General features: G+C 37.3%; 1 protein-coding gene across 3 annotated transcripts in view; it reads right to left on the reverse strand.

The window, feature by feature from the left end:
• The window catches only part of LOC108610073 (serine/threonine-protein kinase NIM1), a 28,228-nt gene that overhangs the window by 4,180 nt on the left and 1,486 nt on the right, over nt 1-22,562 (reverse strand). Inside the window, exon 1 of one of the 3 annotated variants that reach the window (XM_018001910.2) lies at nt 2,524-2,732. The exons of 1 other annotated variant lie outside the window; for it this stretch is intronic. The gene's annotated coding sequence lies outside the window, so the exon portion shown is untranslated. Of the gene's footprint in view, nt 1-263; nt 1,849-2,523; nt 2,733-22,562 lie in introns of those variants that run through there. One more of the 3 variants, XM_089463963.1, reaches the window with a different exon arrangement.

Genomic DNA, 22,562 nt, shown 5'->3' on the forward strand with positions numbered 1-22,562 from the left:
AAATGCTGATTGAGCTGACATCTCTGACAGCAGTTGGAAGAATTTATATTGCAACTGGGGGCGAATATTTTTCAAGAGCTCTCTGGCAACTTGAGTTAATAAAAAAATAAAAGGCAGCAACGATTGTAATTGACTTACTAATGCAATTACAAGGAATTTGACAAATGTCTCAAATGCAATTCGTCGTATAATCAACTTAGGCGAGGGTCAAGAGCAAACACACATACAAATACACACACACACACACACTCACGCACACTCACTTATGACATCGTATGTGGGATTTTTGAGTGAGCTCAAGCTCATTTGCTTAGGCGGGCTTATGGTTAGCCAAGGTCAAGCCGTTCCACAATTTGGCTAAATGTAATTGGAGCAGAGTGCGGCTGCTTTTGTGTTTGGCGCTTTTCTTAAGCTAAAATGGCAGACCGAGCAGCCACAACGGCAGTTGCAGTCGCAGGGCCAACGTTAATTAACGCCGTGCAGTACGCGGCGTATACGTAATGCGGCGGAATTACATTTGCCACACGCGCATTTCGTATGCACACAAAGCGACGACAAACAACAGCAACAAAGCCAAAAGCGATGAATGAGCGCAGGCACACACCCGCACTTACACACACACACACACCTGCACCAAAACACATACACACAGCCTGCCTCTGTTCATGGGGGCGCAAGAAAATTAGCCTTGAACCACCACATAATTGCAGCGCTGCCGCAGCGACGCCAACGTCGACGCCGACGGCAACAGCAACGGCAGCTGTTTGGTTTGTGCATTGGCTAACTCAGCTTAGACTAGGGTCACGGTCAATTAGTTTGCTTTGAGATTATAGCATAATCGTATCATTATTATTTATATTATTTAAATTAACAAACTTTTGTTTATTGATAGTACTTTAACGGAAACTACAAGTTGCTTCAACCAGGTATGAGGCATTTACCTAAAGCCTTGTGTTTATGTTATTCAAAGTCAACTCAAATATCTATTTTTGACTTTGTTATATGTACACATAATATATAAGGTGTATATATAAACAAAACTAGAATTTGTGTATAGAGCTTCCACGACAGTTATTCAATTGACTTCTTTGACTACCTATAAATCTAAGTTGCTTTGGACTTAGCTAAATTTTTTTGGACTACATTTAGGCTCCTTCAAATAAAATCATTTTATTGACTAATTTTATATTTTTATCATCTTTTTGTTGCATATTATTATTGACTAAATTTCATATATTTATTATTATATATATATTTATTTTTTATGATTTTAAATGTGTCTATCCCATTTTTATACCCTGAACCCATTGAAAATGGGAAATCAGGGTATAATGGTTTTGTGAAAAGTATGTAACAGGCAGAAGGAATCATCGCAGACCCCATAAAGTATATATATTCTTGATCAGGACGACGAGCTGAGTCGATATAGCCCTGTCCGTCTGTCCGTCCGTCCGTCCGTCCGTCCGTCCGTATGAGCAAAAGGATCTCAGAAGATATAAGAGCTAGAGAGCTGAAATTTGGCAAGCATACTCGTGTATACCATAGGCAGTACAAGTTTGCTTTATTTTTTCGATAACTCATCCGATAACTTTTTTATCGAGAATAATCGAAAAATCGACAATGTTTTTTCAGCTTATTTTGAACACTTTTAGACCTGGAGACTTCAAATTTGCGTTGTATATAAAGTTAATGGATACAAAGATTTTGTAATTTACAGATTTTGGATACCACGCCCCCTTCGCCCCCAATTTGTAAAAAACGCATTTCAAGTACTAGAGACTTGTGCTTTGAAATGTACACACATTTAAGCCATATGATTACGCTCTAAAAGTTTCATTAAGATCGTATGTCTACAAAAGAAATTATTCAACAAATAAATTCTCGTTATATTGCCCACACTGCAGTGCAGCCCAAGCGCAGCCGCTGCTAGCTGCGCAGTTTGCAAAGCGCGTGCTTATACGTGCATGTGTATGTATGTGTGCATAAAAGAAGTCCAGAATGATTAGAATATCAGTTTGGAGGGTTCAGGGTATCTCCTAGTCGAGCAGTCTCGACTGGAGCCTTCTTACTTGTTAAGTTTAAAACAAAGCAAACGTTCATTTTCAAATCTTCTCGGAAGAAAGTTTTCTGTTATAAAAATAATATATTTATGTATATTATATTCAACAATATTCAATACAATAAAATCAATTGAGTACCATATACTATAATATTCACTTAAAGTTCGCAAGTTTTTCTTACCACCCTCGCATAAGCAAAACTATTTACAACTTGAATAAAATGTGTGCCTTTGCCAGTGGAACTTATGAAAAGTTTTATTTATCCGACGGACACAACTCTATTCTAATCAATTTCGCTCCTGGCTGTGACGTCAGCTACAAACAGAGAGCACAATCAACGGCCAACCACAATCAAACCCGCGCGCAACCACCCAAAGCACCCAAAACCACCCAAAACCACCCGAAACCAACCATCAAAGTTGGGTGACCGCAGGCTGAAGCTGAACTCTTTATTGGCACTCACCTCGTGTCCACATCTGGGATCGCATTGCAACGCTTTGGTCAGCCGCTGATAAGGCGGCGTTGGTGCTGGCGGCTGACAAATCGTCAGCGGCGGCAGCGGCGTCGACAGCGGCGTCAACTGCGTCGCTTTCACAGTAGCTGAACTGCGCAGCGTATTGGTATCCACGGCTGCCGTTTTGCTGCTGTCTCTGTCTCTGCGCCTGGGAGGGAGTCAGTCAAAAGGGCGTTGATGGCAACTTGTTGGACGCGTCGTTGCCGGCGTCAGCGTCGGCTTCGGCCTCTAGCTGAAGGATGTGTGTGTGTGTGTGTGTGTGTGCGTGTCTGCTCCCAGGTGCTGTTACCAACTACTCTGCCTATTCAGTTGGCTTTTGTTGTGCCAGTTGGCGCTTCAAATGCCCAGCTTGTTGTGTTTGCCTCGCTTCTTGGTTGGCTGCCCAAGTGTTGCCTTACATCATAAGGACTTGCGTTGAGAGCTGAAGGCAAATTAATATACATATATATGTGGTAAGGTCATACGTACAACAAAGTATTATTAGTTATTTGGAAATGTAAACTTAATCCGAAAGAGTTCAGTAAAATTTAATTACTTTTAACCAACACAGACAAAATACTTGGAAAATTCAATATTTTATAAAAGTAATAAAAACAATTGCTAATGAAACTAATCAAATTATGCTGAAAAGAAAACCTTGAGCAGAGATATTTGATTTCATATTTAATTGGATTTGACGGACACACGCTCGAACAGTTTCCGAACTGTCTAATAAAGGTCATAACTGTTTTGATATTCTGCAATAATTGAGGACAAGAGCTTAAGGGCGCAGACATTGCGAAAGTTTCGCCGGCCCCTCCATAATCAATATGCGTGAGCAGCGCCGCCTCTATCTAATTAGGATGGGCCGACGACAGGACAGGGACTAAGAAGTTTTGGTGGCAAGAGAGAAGGCGTGGCGAGAAAAGATTTCCAATAAAGCAATAAGCAATGCTGTGTCATAATTTAATAATAAAAGGACTCAACTGAAAGAGATGTTGGCTAGCAATTTCAACTCTTCCATAAAATATATGGCCAAGACCCAAGTGGCAACCTTAGGGGACGCTCAGCGCGGCAAAAGTTAACTTGAAGTAATTACGTAAATGGATTTTTCTGCGTTGCTCGAATTTCCTGCACGTCCTCTCGAATGAAACACAGACAACAATAACAACAAGAGCGGCAACAACAACAAACTTGAGCAACAGCAGCAGTAGCAATCATGCTTATATGGCTGATGCCCTCGAAGCGTGACAGGAAGTTGCGAGGGAAGGAAGCTAACAGAAGGCGCGCTCTAGAGAAATGGTCAACAATATTTCAACTATAAACATTTTAAAAATATTATACGGACGCAGGAATAGAGGATGCCGCAAACTTTTTATGACAACTGTGCGACAAGTGACGTAATTCATATGATTGACTGACAGCCGGCCCGCAACGAGCTATTGCGGTTAGAGACCGGTCAGAGTGTGAGAGGATCTACAGCTGTGGTTGTGGTTGTGGTTGTGGTGGGGCGCATAGATTTGTAGGAGTGTCAGCAGCAGCTACAGCAACAGCAACAGCAACAGCTTCAAGTGTGCGTGCAATTAAATTTACATTCACAGTCACATTCACCATCGCATTTCCATATACACAATTCCATTTACATTTCCAGATAGCGTCGCAGCAGCCGTTGGCATTTTTCCCCGGCGCTCAAAAGTATGCAACAATTTTTTTGCGTTGTACTTATCAAACATGGCGCAGGCAAAAGCACTCGAATGTAATTGCAGCTGTGTGTGTGTGTGTGTGTGTGTGTGTGTGAGTGTGTTGAGTTTACCTTGAATGTTTCTTTTGCCACTCGACACTGGAGCGCATACATTTGCATGCTAATGCTACCTGATCCCTCTCCCTCCCCTCTCTCTTCAACCACTGCTGCTCTAACAAGTTGCTCTGTCCGCTGCTTCACCTCTCAGGTGCTTGTGCGTGCTGCTAGAATTACACTTTTAATTACAAAACTAAACATGAATGCATTTTGATATCAAACGAAAACCGAGACTAGGCTCACTGATGTCTGCTGCATGCGCAAGGGGGGGAAGGGGGAGGAGGGGGTGTGGCAGCCACATCTGCACTAGTTGCCAAAGAGATGAATGCTTCTACTCAGTCTGCAAAATGGGAGCAATGGGATATACTACACTTAGACTGGTCACATGTGGGTCACACATAATTAAGTGCGCACAGCAAATTGCAGCTAGTGTCTGTCCGTGTGTCTGTTAGGAGTCCTATAGAGTGCATATATTGAAAGTAATTAGCTGTGCAGTTGGAATGAAAATATTTTTGAATGAATATTTTCTTAAGATTTTTAATTTGTGAATATTCTAAATTGATGTACAACTTGAATTAGAATTCAAGTTTTATTAATTAATTTACATATTAAGTAAAATAATAGTCATATTAACTAAAGAATTATCATAAATGAAATTGATTTAATTTAATTTAAAAATGTATTTTCATTTTTAAAATTAGTTCTGACTCAAAAACTTTTCATTTAATGGATATTATGAATAAGAAAACATTTTTACGTAAAATTGAATAATTTCTTAATCTATTCTCTCGCCAATTTCATTCGAATTTCTTTACTTTCGCTAACATACGTTCAATTTTTCTCGCAGTGTAGCTGCAGTGAGTTGCTTTTCATTACAAGTTTTCTTCTAATTGCTGCTACAAATATTTCACTTGTGCAACTAGCATTTTTCAAGAGGATTGTGAATATAATAGAAGTATACTCTGAGTATTACAAAAGTTGTTTTCGTTTGCTTGTGTTGTGAAGACAACACCGAACGTATGGCACCAATTAAAGACTTTACAAGAATCTTGTATTTAGTCATTGTTATCAGAATATCAGATTACAAAGCACAACAGAGTAAAGACTTCTCGAATGTGCATTAGCAGCTTTGCTTGAGTATATACATACATATATACTAGTGAAGCATACATGTTTAATTTACTTGAAATCTATTCGAGGAAAATTGTTTATTAATAACAAACAAAATCGTAATAAATTCAATTTATCATCAGCTGAAAGTGAATTGATTAAGCATATGCCTGAGCTGAACTATGAACAATTTAATTTCTGCTGTGCTGCATGCATACTCAGGCCTTCTGCCATAAATAACGAACAGCCAGGGAAAATTGAGTGAGTTGCTGGGCAATTTATGATGCTCGTTCGCTAAGTGAAAAGGGTATAATGGCTTTGTGCAATGGTCGTCCATCGGCCTTGACGTGCGTCATCAGCCCATCTTGATAACCGCCCACCTGACTGTCCTTCTGTCTTATATATACATATATATTTTACACATTTTCATGTTACGCACCTTAGAGCCCAATAGTTGAGCTTTGAGTAACCCTTCTAAAATACACCAAAGTTGCTTCAACTCTTTTGTAAATCATGAGTCATGTATCATGCAGTCGCTAACACCCGATTCTTATTTGTATATTTTGGCAAGTGTTGCCAAGGCAGCTAAGCAATCAATTTGTAATGCAACTCGTCTGGGCAATTGGGTGTCTGAAGCCTTCAGTAAATAGGCTGTGCAGCTTTTCCGATTTTCATTGCACATAATTTTATTATTCATCTTGCTCTTGAGCACAGCCTCCAAGTACAATAGAAGAGAAAAGTTCACTACGGTTTTTCTCTGTTTGTCTTATGTTATTCTCATTCGCATTTTGGGTCAAGTTCAATTGGCAACATTAATTCTAAAGGACTTGGCACTTGGATGCGGCACAAGTTCAAATAAATTGAATGCCTCGTAGCACTAAGTGAGCGTGGCGCCGCCCGACCCCACCCCACCCCACCCCACGATAGCTAATTGCAGTCCCGCCGATCCACACTCGATACGCGATCTATTTGAATTTGTAACAAGCTGATGCGTTGTCTGTTCGCATAATTAAAATATTTTCATGAGTGATTCATGTGCGGGTGCAGCACGAACAAGATGCGTAGATGTCGCGGCATGCAAAAATAATGCACTCACATGAGTAGGGGGCGGTGGAGGCGGCAATATGTGGGCGTACGGCATGAAAATAGATGTGCTCCAAAATAAGCTGCAGCTGGCTATCGAGCACAAGGACACTTATTCTTGTTGCTGTTGATGTTGTTATTGTTGTTGTTGTTGTTGCTGTAATATGTGGTCAGCCAAGTGCAGCATCTGAATAATTTGTTATGCCACGCCCACCACAGGCAGCCTGCCAGCCTAGAAAATCAATGGAAATCTGCATAACAAGCGCCCCAGCATGTTGGAAAACCATATTTGCACAGCAAAGCGAAAAAGATGGAGTGTAAAATAAACAATAGACATTACCAGGCAGCGGGTTGGGCTAGACGCGGCCGGCTGCATAGAAATGGCATTTATCACACAATTTGCACGTATAATTAATTAGTTTTTACGCTCGAGTCAAAATAAGACCGGAATTCCGCATTCCACATTCAAATTCAATTTCAATTTGAATTTCATAAAGCAAAAGCGTCAACAAGAAACTGTTAAGTGCCAGTAGAAGCAAAGCGAGAAACACACAGAGAGAGAGAGAGAGAGAGACTGAGTGAGAGGGAGAGAGATGCGGAGGGTAAGGATGTGTCGGCATGTCCTTCAATTTCAATTTCAACTCAAGTCACTAGAGAAGGGATGGGGAGCAGTGTGTGAGGGTGGCACATAAAATGCTGTACAACAACATTGAATAAATGGGAACGCGGAACCAGCGTTTGAGAACCATAAGTTGAGCAAAATAACTGAGCGAAGCCTGACGACAACAGAGACTCTGACATTTGATATACGATATGATACCACCAAATACCAATAATTATAAAATAATTAAAAAAAAAAAAAAAAAAAATATATATATATATATATATATATATATATATATATATATATATATATATATAATGTATTACTTATTTTAAATATATAAAAATATATATGTTTTTTTTTTTTAATAAATTAAACTAAATAAAATTTGTGTGCAATTTCTTTTACCTGTTATCTAGTTTTAAATTTTTGTGAGGTCGAAAGAAATTAAATAACAAAATGTATTTTTAAACTCATTTTAATTTGTTTTAAAACTAAAATTATTTTATATAATCATTCTAAGTTTCAATTTGAATTCTTCTTTTTGTTTTTCTTAATCTTGTTTTACAAAATATTCATTTTAATTGTTATTTATTTCTTACTTCCTTTCTTTCTCTTCTTCTAGTTATATTCATTAAATGCTTGAAATTTGCTATTTTATATAAATATTGAACATTTTTGAAACACGCACTTTACATAATTTCTTTCAACACATTCTTCTTAGTACGCAGTACAGTACAGATAGCTCACGTTTGCTATAACTAAATTATTCGACATTATATAAATTCTACCTCCCACACACACACACACACACACATAGTCTAAGTGCAGCTAATAAATAACACTCGAATTTGAGAGCTTGGGCGAATGGTAGGTTAAGTGCCTGGGCACTGGCTCCTACAGCTGTGTTACAACTCAACCGAACCAAAGTGCCCGCCATTATAATTCTCTAATGGGAATTCGCAATAATGCAAATACTCGCACTTCCCAGTCAACCACAGGCGAACATATGGAGCACTCGGCCAGGCCTGAAGAGACCAATCGCCGATAAGGCCAGCAAAAATTTCACTGTTTCCATACCCTGTACGGTGCAATTAATGAACTAGGAAAGTGAATGACTATTTTGGAATTGGACGTACATATGTGAAGGAATTTATATGGACGATACTATGAGTCGATTGTCAATATATAATATTGATCTTGATTCTCTCGATCCTCTTGGTTTTTACATATTGTCAATCTCTTTTAAAATACCTTCATAACTATTGCCTTTGCCTTAAATTTTCGCTAATTGCAGAGTATCTATAGGTTTGCCAGTAGACATGACTAATTCTCGGGTTTTTCTTTTTGATAGCTAAGCCAAGCGACAACGTTGACTACCAGAAGTTGGAGTTCAGGGGAAGTATGAGGTTTGAGTCCATTTGAACGCGTTTTTTCCCAGAGTTTTGGACAAGAAATGAAATAAAAACTTGCATACAATCAAAAGAGTAAAAAAAAGGAAAAGAAAAAAAAAACCCAGAAAACCGAAAGTTTTTTGCGGAAGTTGTATGCGAATGTTCGCATGGGCGTTTGACGTAAGTGGGCGTGGTCAAGCAGAGGAGACGCCGTAAGGTGTAATGACTGTAGAATGTCGTAAATTTTTAAATTGCTTTGCTTTTTGCAGCGTTGCGCTGTCTACGCCTGTGTGTAATTTGTGCAAATATTTCAGCTTGGGGCAGACACTGACCCCCACACAGCAATACATGCATGCAGACACATTAAGACACACACACACCCCCACACACATCTATATACATACATATATGTATGTACCTGCTGGGAGTTCCTGTGTAGCAAGTCAATGGCAAAGCTTAGCAAGTGAGCCGCCTTCTGTTAACTGAATGTCAAATCTATTGTGGCGATTAAAAAGGCGCTGATAAACACTTTCACATACACACTTGCATACTCACTCACACACACATGAGTAGCTGACGCCAACTGCTGAATTGTCATCGAGCTTAAACAATTTAAAGCAATCAAAAAACTGTGCAAAAGCGTTTACGATTAATATACGGAAAACTCAACTAATTGCAGTTGTCAATGCAGCTCGACTATGAGATGCTCTGTAAAATTATTGCAGAGGTGAATCGCTTGAGTTGAGTTCAATTAATTATTTATCTGCATTACTTCCATATAATATTAGCAGCTAGTGCACAGCAACTCAAATCGCAGATACCCTGTAAAAATATGTATTTTATATTTATTTACTCTACTAATGCCATAAACATGTATGTGCATATATCAACTAATGATTTATATTGAGCTTTGCTGAATGCAATTAAAATGTAGTGTGGCTATAGAATACCCTCTAGGCATATTTATTGGAATTTCCGGCAGCTTCTATATATAAATATTTGGTGTGAGGTCAGCTAGTTTATGATTATTTCAAAATATTTTTTAATTATCCAAGCAACTTGTATGTATACAGAGCACACACAAAAGGCAGGTCTTCAATATATATCATGCAAATATCACTACCACTAATATACCCCACTTGACGTCTGCTTACAGGGTATGCAAAGAAATAGAGCAGCTATCATAAGCCGTGTGTGAATGGCCAGTGAATCGACACCCAAACAAGACCGAGAGATGATGTCAAGCCTAATTTGTTGGCTATATTGGAGTAGCCGTGGCCAGGCGGCGCACTCAATGCCGAATGCCTCATTCAATGGAGGGCGGCTCAAGTACAGTGACACGCACTTGTGACGTGTACACGACGACGAGGCACCACTGTATACAGTGTCGCGTCAGCTCATTGATCACAATTGTTGTGCTTAAGTCTGTATGTGAGTGTGTGTGTGCAGCCTCTCATCGATAAATTTGTTTTGGTCTATTGTTGACAGTCAACTAACATATATATAGTATTATATATATAGACGCTAACTGAACGGCGCCTGCGTGTCATGCAAATTAATAATAATTAGGCGTGTTTCAATTTCCGTTAGCTTTTGCCTCAGTTTTCAGAGGCCAAAACAAAATCGTCTAATCGAGATGAAACGCTCAGATTACAAATGTGAGCGAACAAAAGAGTCTATTGTACGTAATGTACGTAAGTACATTAATCTTAAGTGCCGAACAGCTGGGAAAGTCGTTTGTAGTTGCTGTGACAGAGAGAGAGAGAGAGAGAGAGAGAGATAGAGAGGGAGGGTGATCAGGGCCATTGTACTGGAAAGTCGCAAGAGAAATGCTATTTATATAAAGAACTAAAGTTGTTTTTTTTTTTAATGTGAATCACAGCTTTAACCGAGGCAGCAGCTTAGCTTAAACAACTCTAAAATTGCATCATATCAAAATTATAACGTGAATGAATGAATGAATGTTTTCTTATAGAGCTTCTAGACCAGCCCCTAATCCTCTAATCTATTTAAGCTTTATTGCATAATCAACAACTGCAATGATAACAAGTAAGAACGTTGCAGTCGGGCGATACCGATTGCAGAAGACTCATTCACAGCCCAAACGCTGTCAACCAGAGTATATAGTGCAATTTTCAAGTCTAGTGCGCAACAAAAAACAGGGCATGATCCCATTTAAAATGGGAAAATCATCGATAGCTATTGCTATGATCATTGCATAATTGCATTCAAATTACATGCATATGTATATAATTTATACAATTTTGACTTTTAATAATATACATGTATTTATATCCATATATTGGATACCGGCTTCAAGCTAGCAGCAGATCAGCGCGATTTTACTATACATGTGCACACACTCATCGTCTATTCTATGCGTACAGACAGAAGCGCGCCTTTTCTCACATTCTTAGAATTTCGATTGATTTCTGGACTTTCTAGCCGTTACTGTAGTTTTGTCTGATGACGCTCTCTTATTAAGCTATTCTATTTTAGCAGCTGAGTGCTCGAGCAAAGCAATGGCGCGGGTGCTAAGGGCGACGCAAGTAACGTTAGAGTAGGGAGGTTCGAACCTCTACTATGTTTTTTTTTTTTTTTTCATACATTTTTCGTTTTTTATAAAATAGATATTTTATTGGGAAGGTGCGAGCTTGACTGAATGGCACTTAATACTTTTCATTTTCTTAGTCGAATAATTTTATAAGTTTAAATTTGTTTCTTCTTAAATAGCCCTCAAATACATATATGCAAATACATACATATGTATATATGTAAGTCTGCACGCATAGCATCAAGCATTCCAGCCTTATACACGCGCTCATTTGTATGTGTGTATGTAATCTCGTTGCGATTGATTTGTCTTTGCATTGTTTTTGAATTTCCAGCCACCACTCTGGCTTTTCTTTGCTATGTGGCGTCATAACAATAATGTGATTTCGTTTTAACTTCTGTTGATCGAAACGACGCGGTGGTGCTGTAGGCTGAAGCGCCGACGACCATTATTTTAGCTATTTTGACAAACATGCTGTTTGGGTTGGGTGCGAGTTCAAATCCCGCGGAAAACACTTTTTTGTAAATTGCAAATTTTTGTTATTTTAGCTTCTTTTAAATTTTTTTAAATTCATAAAAATGTTTCCTTTTGTATTATGAATATCTATTAAGCTTATTTATATGTACAAATGCATAAATAGATGGCTGACGCATATAAATGTCGCGATACGGGCACTGTAAATGCCGATTGCCACGCCCCTAGTGGCCGTCGACTCCTCAATTTTAGCCAGTTCTTAGAACGAGTAACCGGTTACCTAAATGCAAAATTTGAATTCTTACGCTCAAAAAATGTGAAAATTACAGGGTATTTTTCGATATGCCACGCCCCTAAAGAGGCTTAAAAATTATTTTTGGGGCATCGATAGAGGAGGCTACCAGTAACTTAACTATCCAAATTTGAAGCTTCTAGCTCTTAAATTGTAGGAGATATAAACTTTTGCGGTTTGCCACGCCCCCTATGGGCGGACATATATCTACCATAGCTCGTTGGACTTGGGTGATCAACCCGCGTATATATACCAAATTTCAGATCTCTAGCATCAATAGTGCCTAAAATATAGCAGAATTCGAAAAATCACTATATCTTCAGGTCCGATTTGCCACGCCCCTAAGGGACGTAGATATATAATTTTTTCACCCATCTTCATAGAATTAAAACATTAGCTTACGTGCAAAATTTCAGCATTCTAGGTTTATAACTTTAGGAGATACAGTTTTGTCCGATTTGCCACGCCCCTAATGGGCGGAGATATATCCGCCATAGCTTGTGATCTTGGGTGGTTGGCGCGGACCTACATACCAAATTTCAGCTTTCTAGCTCTTCAACAAACATGATTTCTGGTATATCGGAAAATGCATTTTCCGATTTGCCACGCCCCTAGTGGGCGGATCGGGAAAATTTTAACACTTTATAAATCGGAGATATACACGAGTATGTGTTCCAAATTTCAAGTCTCTAGCTTCAATAGCGCCGAAATAGATTGCGTTCATACGGACAGACGGACAGACGGACAGACGGACAGACGGACGGACAGCAAGACGGACATTGCACAAAACCAATATACTCATTTCACTTTCGTGAATGAGTCTAAATATGAATAACAATGTGTGTGTCTATATAAATGTATAAGCATCTGGAGATACTCGCTAATTACTAAACAAGTTTCGTATTTACAAAACGCTAAAATTTCTATATATATCTCTAATCTCAATGCCTTTGCATTCGTATTTTTTAATTGCTCCATAAACGATATGATTTCTAAAAATAATATTCTAGTAAAATAAGCCAAAATAAATAAAACAGAAAAAAAAAACAAAATAAAAGCCGCATGCGTTTTAGAGCCGCAATCCAAAGATATCCAGATATATCCAAATATACTCAGAGTACTACGTCAACTAAAAGACTATACAAAATGATAAGCACGGAACTGTCTTTAATCAGCTCCACTATTTGCTGGTTCAAGCACCTCGAATTGTTTACATAGTTTTGTATATCTAAAACAATAGAGGTAATAAGAGGATCATATAAATCAAAATTCATGTACAACATTCCCATTCCCATTGTAAATGAGTTCCAAATAATAAGTACATTTATAATTTTAAAGTAAATTAATAAATTATAATTATAAGAAATAATGAAAACTTAACATAGGTGCAATTTCTGGCAAAAATATAATATAAATTTTAGTCATTTAAATATAAATACCCATTTAAAAAAACAATCGTATTTGAAAAACATTAAATTCTTGATAAAAACAACTTACATAAACGTTTCTAAAAAAAAAAAATAATAATAATAGCAATATGGATTCTGAGAATTGAGATTGATAAATATTTGAAAAACGAGAATCGATTAACTTTGAACAAAGTTATGAGAATTGGAAGTCTATGAACCGCAAACTGCGAGTTTTATAGAATGAATGTGGTGAAGCACAAACGCTGGGAAAAAGAAATTTACGAACAGCAGAAATCATTTAGGCATTGAAAAGTTTTGAAGTGGGCTAAGTGGGCTGCCACAAACCTACCCAAAAATAAAATAAAATAAAATAAAATAAAATAAAATAAAATAAAAAACTCTTCCGCACACACACATATAGAGAGGGAGAGAGAGAGCAATATAGAAACAACAGAGAGACAAGTTTTTCAATTTTGCTGGCAATAAATTTTCAGTTTGTTTGTAATTGCATGAAACATTTCATTTAATTTCAACTTAACATATTTAAATACATAATTTTGCTAATTATTTATTTAAATGCAGTCATGCTTATTATGCGTATATGTGTGTGCATATTTATAGCACACATGGCTGCATGAAGACTTTGCCCATGTTTTATTTATAATATTTTTAGGCACAATGAGCGATGGCAATGAGTATTTGAATAGGCCTCGACTCGAGTGCGTGCATGAATGAGTCTCTGAGTGTGTCAATGTGTGTGTGTGTCTGTAAATATACATTAATATTATAATACATACTTAATGGCAACAAAAAGAATTACAAATAATAAGCTGCACGCCCATTTTCACAGCAATAAAGTCAATTTAGTTAGTGCGGCGCTGGCTTCATTAACTGCAGTCAAGCGCGCGACATCGTCGGCAAACACACAAGACCGCACACACACACACATACACACCCACACATACATGCACGCTCACTGTCTACAGCTTTCCTTGGTGCTGGCTGCATAAACAAATATTTGACGTAGCTGCTTTACTTTTTTTTACTTATTTATTTATTTATTTGTTGCGTGTGAATTAGGAGCTCAATTTGCTTGATAAGAAGCGTTGAGGCTGACGTTGACGTTGACGTTAAGTGAGACTGTTTATACGAAAGCAAAAAAAAAAAAAAAAAACTCAAGGGCTTGAGGGTATGCAAATCAAATGGGTATATTCGCCATGTGGGGTATATCCTTCTCTGAGATGAGCGCAGTTAAATAATTGAATCTCTGACAATTACTTTGAATTTGCATTATCATGGAGAATTAAATTTACAAAAATGCAAATTTACTTTGGCTTTACATATTATCAGCATAAATTGTGCAATATTTTGTTAAATTATTCTAATTTATATTTGACATGAGCTTTCATACTCTTACGATGCTTGAGTGCTTGCCAAAGTAGGTTTAAGATTCTAGAAATGGGCTTTGCTTTCGTTTACATATTATATATAATAGAATAATTAATAATTTCTGTTAACAGTTAGGATTACTCCAATTGACAAGAACTTGTAGTTATCCTCTTTGGCATAAAGTTAGTATTTGTAGTAGTTATATTAATAACTGTAGTTTTGACAGCGACAGTTTTCATTTAACAGTTACTGTTATCATATCAGAGAACAGCTTTGTACGTTTAACATTTCCAATTAACAGCTGTCTCTATCCCACTCTATTCACTAGCTCACGATTCCGCCCTACATTATCTATATATAGCCGCTTATTCGAAAATAAGCCCCAACTTTTGGGCTCGTCTTAAAAAGTTATTCAAATTTAATCAAACAAAGTAAAGCCTATTCAAAGTTAGCAACTTTAACTGAAATGCTTAATCATAAATTCCGAAACACCCCGACTAAAAGAGAATTCCGATCATATTTCACACGCTGACAGAAATTTCTTTTGACTTAAGCTTGATTAAAATGCGACATTCCTTGACGCTTATTAAAACCATCATATGCTAAAGTGAATCGCTTGACAGCCATCAGCGTCAACGCGTTTCGCTGCCAGCGTTGGCATGGAAATTTCGCTCAGTGCACCCTTATGTCTCCATTTGGTATGCAATGCAAAGTTTTTCAATTCTTTTTTTTTTTTTTTTTTCTTGCTTACTCTTTTTTTGGTTTTTGCATAATGTGCGTTTAATAGGGTTGCAGGCGCCTGAGATGTTTGGGAAGCTGACAAAATGTAACGCATACGCCATGTGGCACGCCAAGGCATTGTTAAGGGCTTACCAATGTGTGTGTGTGAATATGTGCATGTGTGCGTGTGTGATGTGCATTGTTAACTTTGCTGCCTTGAAACTGATTATTACTGGTTGACATACTCGCTTGACTCGTCAACGTCGACATCATCGACAACGGCATCAAAATGAAGCATACGACACGTTGAACGACTTATAGACAAAGCGCACTGCACTTCTCTTTGTGTGCGTGTTCGAGCATGTGTGTGAGTGCGTGTGTGTACACACTCTTTATTTGCACTGGCAGCCGTAATACGCTTTAGTTTTTCAATAGGTTTTACGCTTGCCAGGCAAATGAGAAAGTGTAAATAAATAAACAAACATATTACGACAAATGAGAATCGAGCATAGAGAATAGCTGAATAGGGTGAGAGAATGAGCATGAGAATGCGGTAAAAGAATAAGCAAGAAGTCAAAGACATTTACGTTTGCGTGTGCGTGTGCATTCGTAATACTATTAGGGGCTCTTGAAAATATGTATATTCGAATTTGATTGTTAAAGCAGAAAATGCTGTGTGCGATGATCTAGGAATTTAGGTGAGAATACTTGAAGATTTTTGCAGGCATACGAGAATATTCGCTATGATTAATATAGATTATTTTTGTAATCAGTACATTATGAGTACATTATTTACTAAGTACATTATTTACTAAGTACATTATTTACTAAGTTCATAATTCGTGCGTCTGTCTTTTAATTGCCAGTCTTACAGTCATAATCGTTGTCAATCCGGCTCGTCATCATCAAAGTACTTAAAATGCTTTCAAGTCATTTTTCCGGAATTTACTAACGCATTGCTGAATTTCTAAAGAATATTTTAATTTAGGGTTTTGTACGAATCGGATGGGTATGCTCTTTCTTTTGATTCAGTAAGTGCAACTTTTTTATGACTACACATTTCCCAGAATTCCATAGGAAATACATGATTCCACTTCTAAGCTAAATATATGTATGTATGCATGTACACGTGTATGTATGTTCGTATGTAGCGCATCGCCAACTCGTCTGGGCACATACTCTTCGCTCTTTTTCGCACACGTATTTTGTAATCTTTAGCCGGGGCAAAGCTGTTGCTGCTAGTTGCGGGCTTTGCCCCACAGCGCATTACATTTGATTATGTGTCTTTATGTGTTTGAAAGTGTGCGTGTGTGAGTGTGAGTGAGAGTGTGTATATGTTCATTAGTATGTGTGTCGGTAGCCGGGTATTACGCCTTATAAATTCGTTTGCCCATTCTATCCGCTTGCCCCTTTTTTCGCCATTGCCCATTGAACGAGAGACGACGCGAATGACGGCGAGGTAGACGCGAACGCCGGCGCTGGCAGCGACGCGAACAGCAAACGGCAGCAACAGTCACAGGAAGGAAGCTTCAAGACACGATTAAATCAGCAAATAAAATAGCAAGTGAATGGCAAGAGAGCAACAAGAAATTGAAGAAAGGCAGCTCGAAGCGTATGCGAATGCAAACGTTGCAGAAAAGAAATACCAGAAAAATAACGGGCAGAGGGAGCGAAACGTAAGCGAAAGAAAAATAAAGTGTGAGTCGGGCAAATGCAAACAACATCAATGCAAAAGTAAAGTAAAGTAAAAAAAAAAATATACGAAGAAAACACAGAAGAAATACAACCGTTCTTCATGATACTCTTGCAGCGTGTGGAAGATGGAATACCCTTGAAGGCATGTGAGCAGAGCAGACTAAGAGAATTTATTGATACAGAGAGTGGCTTAGCCAAACAATTCAATTCGATTCGAATCGCTTTTATTCGTTCTAGTGAATAGATAGTAAGTGAGCAAGTGGTGAGTGTGGAAGGAATTACTTCTGTGCACACATTGCATATCGCAATCAAAATACCCTACACACGTAAATCAAATGGTTAGGCAGTGAATATTTCAAACCAAATTTGTTATGAATAAGCAAAGGCTGCAGCAATAAGAGCAGAGTGGAGAGGAGAGGCAGAGCAGAGGTAGGCGCCACTAGTACAAGTAGTATAAGAGCAAAGTCAAGCAGCGAGCGTTGACTGACTAAGGTCGACTTTTTGATTGAATGCATAGATAAATGAAGGACAGGTAGCATTCGCAGTGGAAATGGAAAATTGATTACAGCATGTTGAGAAATGTAAATACAAATTCGATAGGGGAGAGGATTGTACTGTATATAAACACACACAAACACACAGACACCCACACCCACACCCACACCCACACATACAGGTATATGTAGATATAAAGCATATTCACTTTTATAGATAAGCATTCAAATTGCAAGAGATTGGGCCCAATATGTTATCTTCGTCAACTGTTCATTGCGGTCTATATACAGTTCTACAACTGTTGCTACCACTCGACAAATTACAAATTGTGATAAGAGCAGCTATCATTATAAATAATGTTGGCTGTTGTTTGGCTGTACTTGACAACTGGATAGGTTATTATTTCAGTATGATATTATTTATAAAACATTATGGCCTGAAAGAGGCGTTAACAAATTATGCGTACATACATATGTATGTATCTGTTTACATAAATATTTCGTGTTTACTTTCCCTTTATCTACTTCAAACAACAAAAATAAACATTTAAATATAACAATAAATTAGATGTGCATAAACATTTATCTGGAAGGCGCCAAAGATAAATAAGCCGGATTGTTGATACTTTTTGTAATAATGATAATGTATATGTATGTATGAGTATATAAATTTATATACATTTATAAGAGCTTTTATCACATTGACAGACTTACAGATATAGAGGGAGGATATGGCTTGGTAGGGATATTGAGGGAAATAGAGAGAGAGAGAGAGAGAGAGAGAGAGAGAGAGAATGAGAGAAAAGGATCTAAAGAGACAAGAGCAGAAAGCAAAACCGAAAAGGAAAGGTAAACACACTGAAGACTTGGAGAAAACAGATAGAAAGAATATAGATAAAATTAGAGAGAAGACGGAAGGAAGAGTGAAATGGAGAGAGAAAGATGGCAGGAGAAGTTGAGAAAGAGAGAGAAGCAGAATAATAGTAAAAGTGAAATTTAGAGAAAATGATAGAGGGTAGAGATAAAGACAGAGATAGGAAGAAGGAGAGAGAAAACTAAAACTTTCACTTTCTTTCTCCCACTACTCCCTATCTCTGTCTAGCCCTCTCTCCCACTAGAAAATGACGTATATTTAAAAAATGTGTAATAAAGAGTAAAAAGTCAACCGTTTCCTGAAGTTTCCGCTTCAGGTGAGTTCTTAATTGCTGACAAAATGTTAAATTGCTCAAAGGGCTTAAATCATGAGCGCAATGCAATATTCATGAACATTGAATTACCTGTCGTCTTTGTATCAATTAAAAATATTACAGAAGAGTATTTAAATTCTTAAATAAGTACAAATATATGTTTAAGTACTGTACAATGAATTGAATTTAATTCATTAACATTCGGAAAATATATCTCTCATTTGATTAACAAGCAATTAAACCGATATCATATGATTGCTTTTAATTAAACGCGATGTTCTGCACTATCTAGCAGATTGTTTCATGGAATTGTTTGTATCTGGTATATAGCAAAGTATTCAGCCGTACAAAGTATATATGTATAAGGAATGTGTATGTATGTATATATGCTTATATATGTACATAAAGTTCACTTTATGTCCGCACACGAGAGGAATGAAAAAGAGCCTGATAATAATGGAGAATAAAATGCCAGGTGGAAGTTGTTAGCACAGGTAACTACATCGTAATATAATATATATATATATATATACATATATATATTTGTGTATACATATATATATATTTGTGTATACATATATATGAAATCGCATTATTTTCCCATCTTGTGGCAATTACGTAAAGCCAGTAGCCAAGCGTATTAGCCACAGTTCGGAGTCAACGAGCCAATTAGACTACAATACGCAGCACAAACCTAATCGAGAGATGGTCAAAATAAGAAAAGAAATTCATGACCAACTTGAAGTCAAAATAAAGTTACGTGTCGTCGTACACCCGGCACACACCCCCTCTATGTCGCAACCACAACAACAACAACTAGAGAGAAGAAAAAACACTCTGGCAAATCATTGTCTAGCAAATTGCTACGACTCGAAGTTGGGGGAGATTTCATTCAGTTCGGTTTTCATTTTTTTGTATTTTTTTATATCTGTCTGCCCAAAAGACAACTCATTCGCATTGGTAGTTTCCCAAGCTTTTCGCGCTTGTTCTGACATGCTTTGTCTCTGGCGAAGAGGGTCGGCTCGAAGAGGGGCGCGTGGTTTGAGAGGGGCGAACGTTTTTATAGCAAGTCAAAAACCTATTAATGCTCAGCCAGCGCGTTCAACTTGTTACAATTCTTTACGTTTGACTCTCTTTTTGTATTTGTGTGTTGTTTCTTCTTTTTTTTTTTTTTTTGTATTTCCGTTTGTTTGCAAACTTATTTATTATATACCCTGCAGAGCGACGAAATTGGCGGGCTTATTCAATTGAAGGGTATGCAAATGTTTGCTGGTATTTTAACTTGACTTTGTAATTTTTTTTTATAAAAGAAAACCCCAAAACGTTTGTAGAAAATAAATGTACTAGAACTTATTTCATATAATTTTTTAAGTTCCAGAAAAAAAAACAAAATATAATAAATAAAAATAAAAAAATCTATATATAGTTGAATTTATGTTTATGAATATACTAAAACGAGTTTATATTTAATACATTTTTAGAAAAATAATAGATTCAAAAAAAATAATAATTCGAATTTAGTGCCATTAAAATAAAATAAACTACACTGCTTCGTTTTTGCAGATGCTCGATTGGAAAAAATTAAAGGGCTATCTAGGGTATTTCATAGTCGATCACATAGAACTTGACCATTATTTATGGACTAACATTTACGCTAGTTTTGCTCTTTTCGAACTGGTAAATAAATTGACCATGGACCAGGACAATCTACAGAAGTCTTCCAGGGCATTACGCCGTCGATCAATTTATTAGATGTCCATTATTATTTATTTTCAACGATTTCCGCTAGTTTGACTTTACCATGTGGCTTTGCATTAGAGTCGCTTCTGCTGTATATTTTTTGGGTACGGGTTTTGTGTTTTGGGTTTTTCAATACCTAGGCTGCCACACGAATTTATCTCTCTATGAGTGTGTACGTGCGTGTGTGTGTGTGTGTGTGTGTGACTTTGAGTGTTTGTGTATCATATGGCGCATTGTTTGATAGCCCTTCCTTTCTGCTCCCGCTGCGCCGCGAACCTCTGCCCGCAGTATTTGGCACTGTGTCGCAACTTGAATCGATACATGGCAGCAATAACAGCGGCAAATTTCATAAATAGCTTCATGTCAGTTGAAATTTTTGACTTTGGGCTACGACAACACCGCCCGCACCCCACATGCCCCACACACCCCGCTTGATTGAGTGCAGTACATGTGGCCCAAAATGAATTTCAATTAGGGTAAGTGGAACAGCTGCCTGACTACCTGAATGCCTGACTGCCTGACTGCCTACCTGTCTCTAATTAAGCGCTGCGCGTGCCTGTGCAGGATCATTTCGCTTCTAATTCAATAAGTCAACGACGGCACATCAAGTGGACATTGACTGGAGAAATAATCACCGGAAATCTGTGAACGGAAATGGACACAATAATGGCACCCTAAGCGGACACCATCGCCGCTGGCCCGTCGCAATTTAGCCAAACAAAGTGCTTGAAGGTTGTCACGGCCAAGTTCAAGTGGCAAAAGCCAAGTGCTAGCCCGCATCCCTAGACCCCAAGCCCTATGCCCTATGCCCCCGGGCAAAATGCCTTTCAGCATGCCAAAGGCTCATTAATTCGCATTCATAAATTACGCCGGACAACAGCAGAAGCAGAAAATGTCCAAATGAAGCAAAAGTCGAAAGCAAATGCTGAATAAAACCTAAATCAATGCAATTTCTCGGCATATCAAATCGGAACCAAAACGGAGTCTGAATTCGTTCGAAGGTCTCATAATTTCGTCAGGCAATCCGGGCATTAATCTTTATAACGACCACTTATCAAAAAGTGCGTCAGAAAAATGTCTTTTGCATATTTGGCTAGAGTATTTCATTTTGTTCTTGCCCACGGGGAGTTTCTCGTAATCTTAGACATTCCGTTTTATAGCTTTTATATTAGGCCTTTAATGCTACGCAATTTGTTGTCAATTGCGACATAATGCTTCATCAAAATTTTAGAAAAGCAATAAAAAAAAAGTAGGTTTCCGGTTCGAAATTTCATGAGCTATAAAATATTGCAAAGAAGTTTAGGGAATTATTCGATTTAATGTAAAGAAGTAAAATAAAGTTGGATTGGTTTTACAAAAAAATAAATTTGAATTTTAAATGATTTTAATTTCTTTTAGGCAAATATTATATTTATTATTATTATTTTATATTAATATAATTTTATTATTATATATTATTATTTTCATTATTATAATTATTATTATTATTATTATTATTATTATTATTATTATTATTAACTGACTGCGTAATACCCGTCCAAAAATAGTAAATAGTAATAATGGAACAAAGAGTACATAGTTGATCTATCTATATAGTTGAATGTAGTTTATAAAAAGGAGCTTCCCGGTTTACGTAAGTATAAGACTTTTGATCTAAAGTCTTAAAGCCGGATTTGAAAAGAATTTGTATTTCTAAGCGTAAATAATTAATATGGTTGATTTGTTGCGAGCCCGAATGGTAACTTACATTCCAATCTTTCCACAATTAGTTCTAAATCCGTAGATGACACACTTTAACTCAATTTGACACGCTCCCAATGGGCGTAGATCACTATGCACAATTCGTTTGCGGTTCTAGGTTGTGTCCACGATTATATCAGCCAATTTTTAAGTCTAGAGTTGAAATATATTTCAAAAAGATCTATTATCATAGCCCTAGTTTTTTCAGTGTACTTTTATATTTGCTACATTATTTAGATAAGGTAATCCCTTTTAGCCTCACAGCGTCACCTTGAGCTAATCTCTATTACTGTCCATTTTACAGTAGCAATTGTAACGAGTGAAGC

The sequence above is a fragment of the Drosophila arizonae genome, chromosome 3 (genome assembly GCF_054131065.1).
Source record: "Drosophila arizonae isolate 15081-1271.41 chromosome 3, UAZ_ARI_1.0, whole genome shotgun sequence".
Classification (NCBI taxonomy): domain Eukaryota; kingdom Metazoa; phylum Arthropoda; class Insecta; order Diptera; family Drosophilidae; genus Drosophila; species Drosophila arizonae.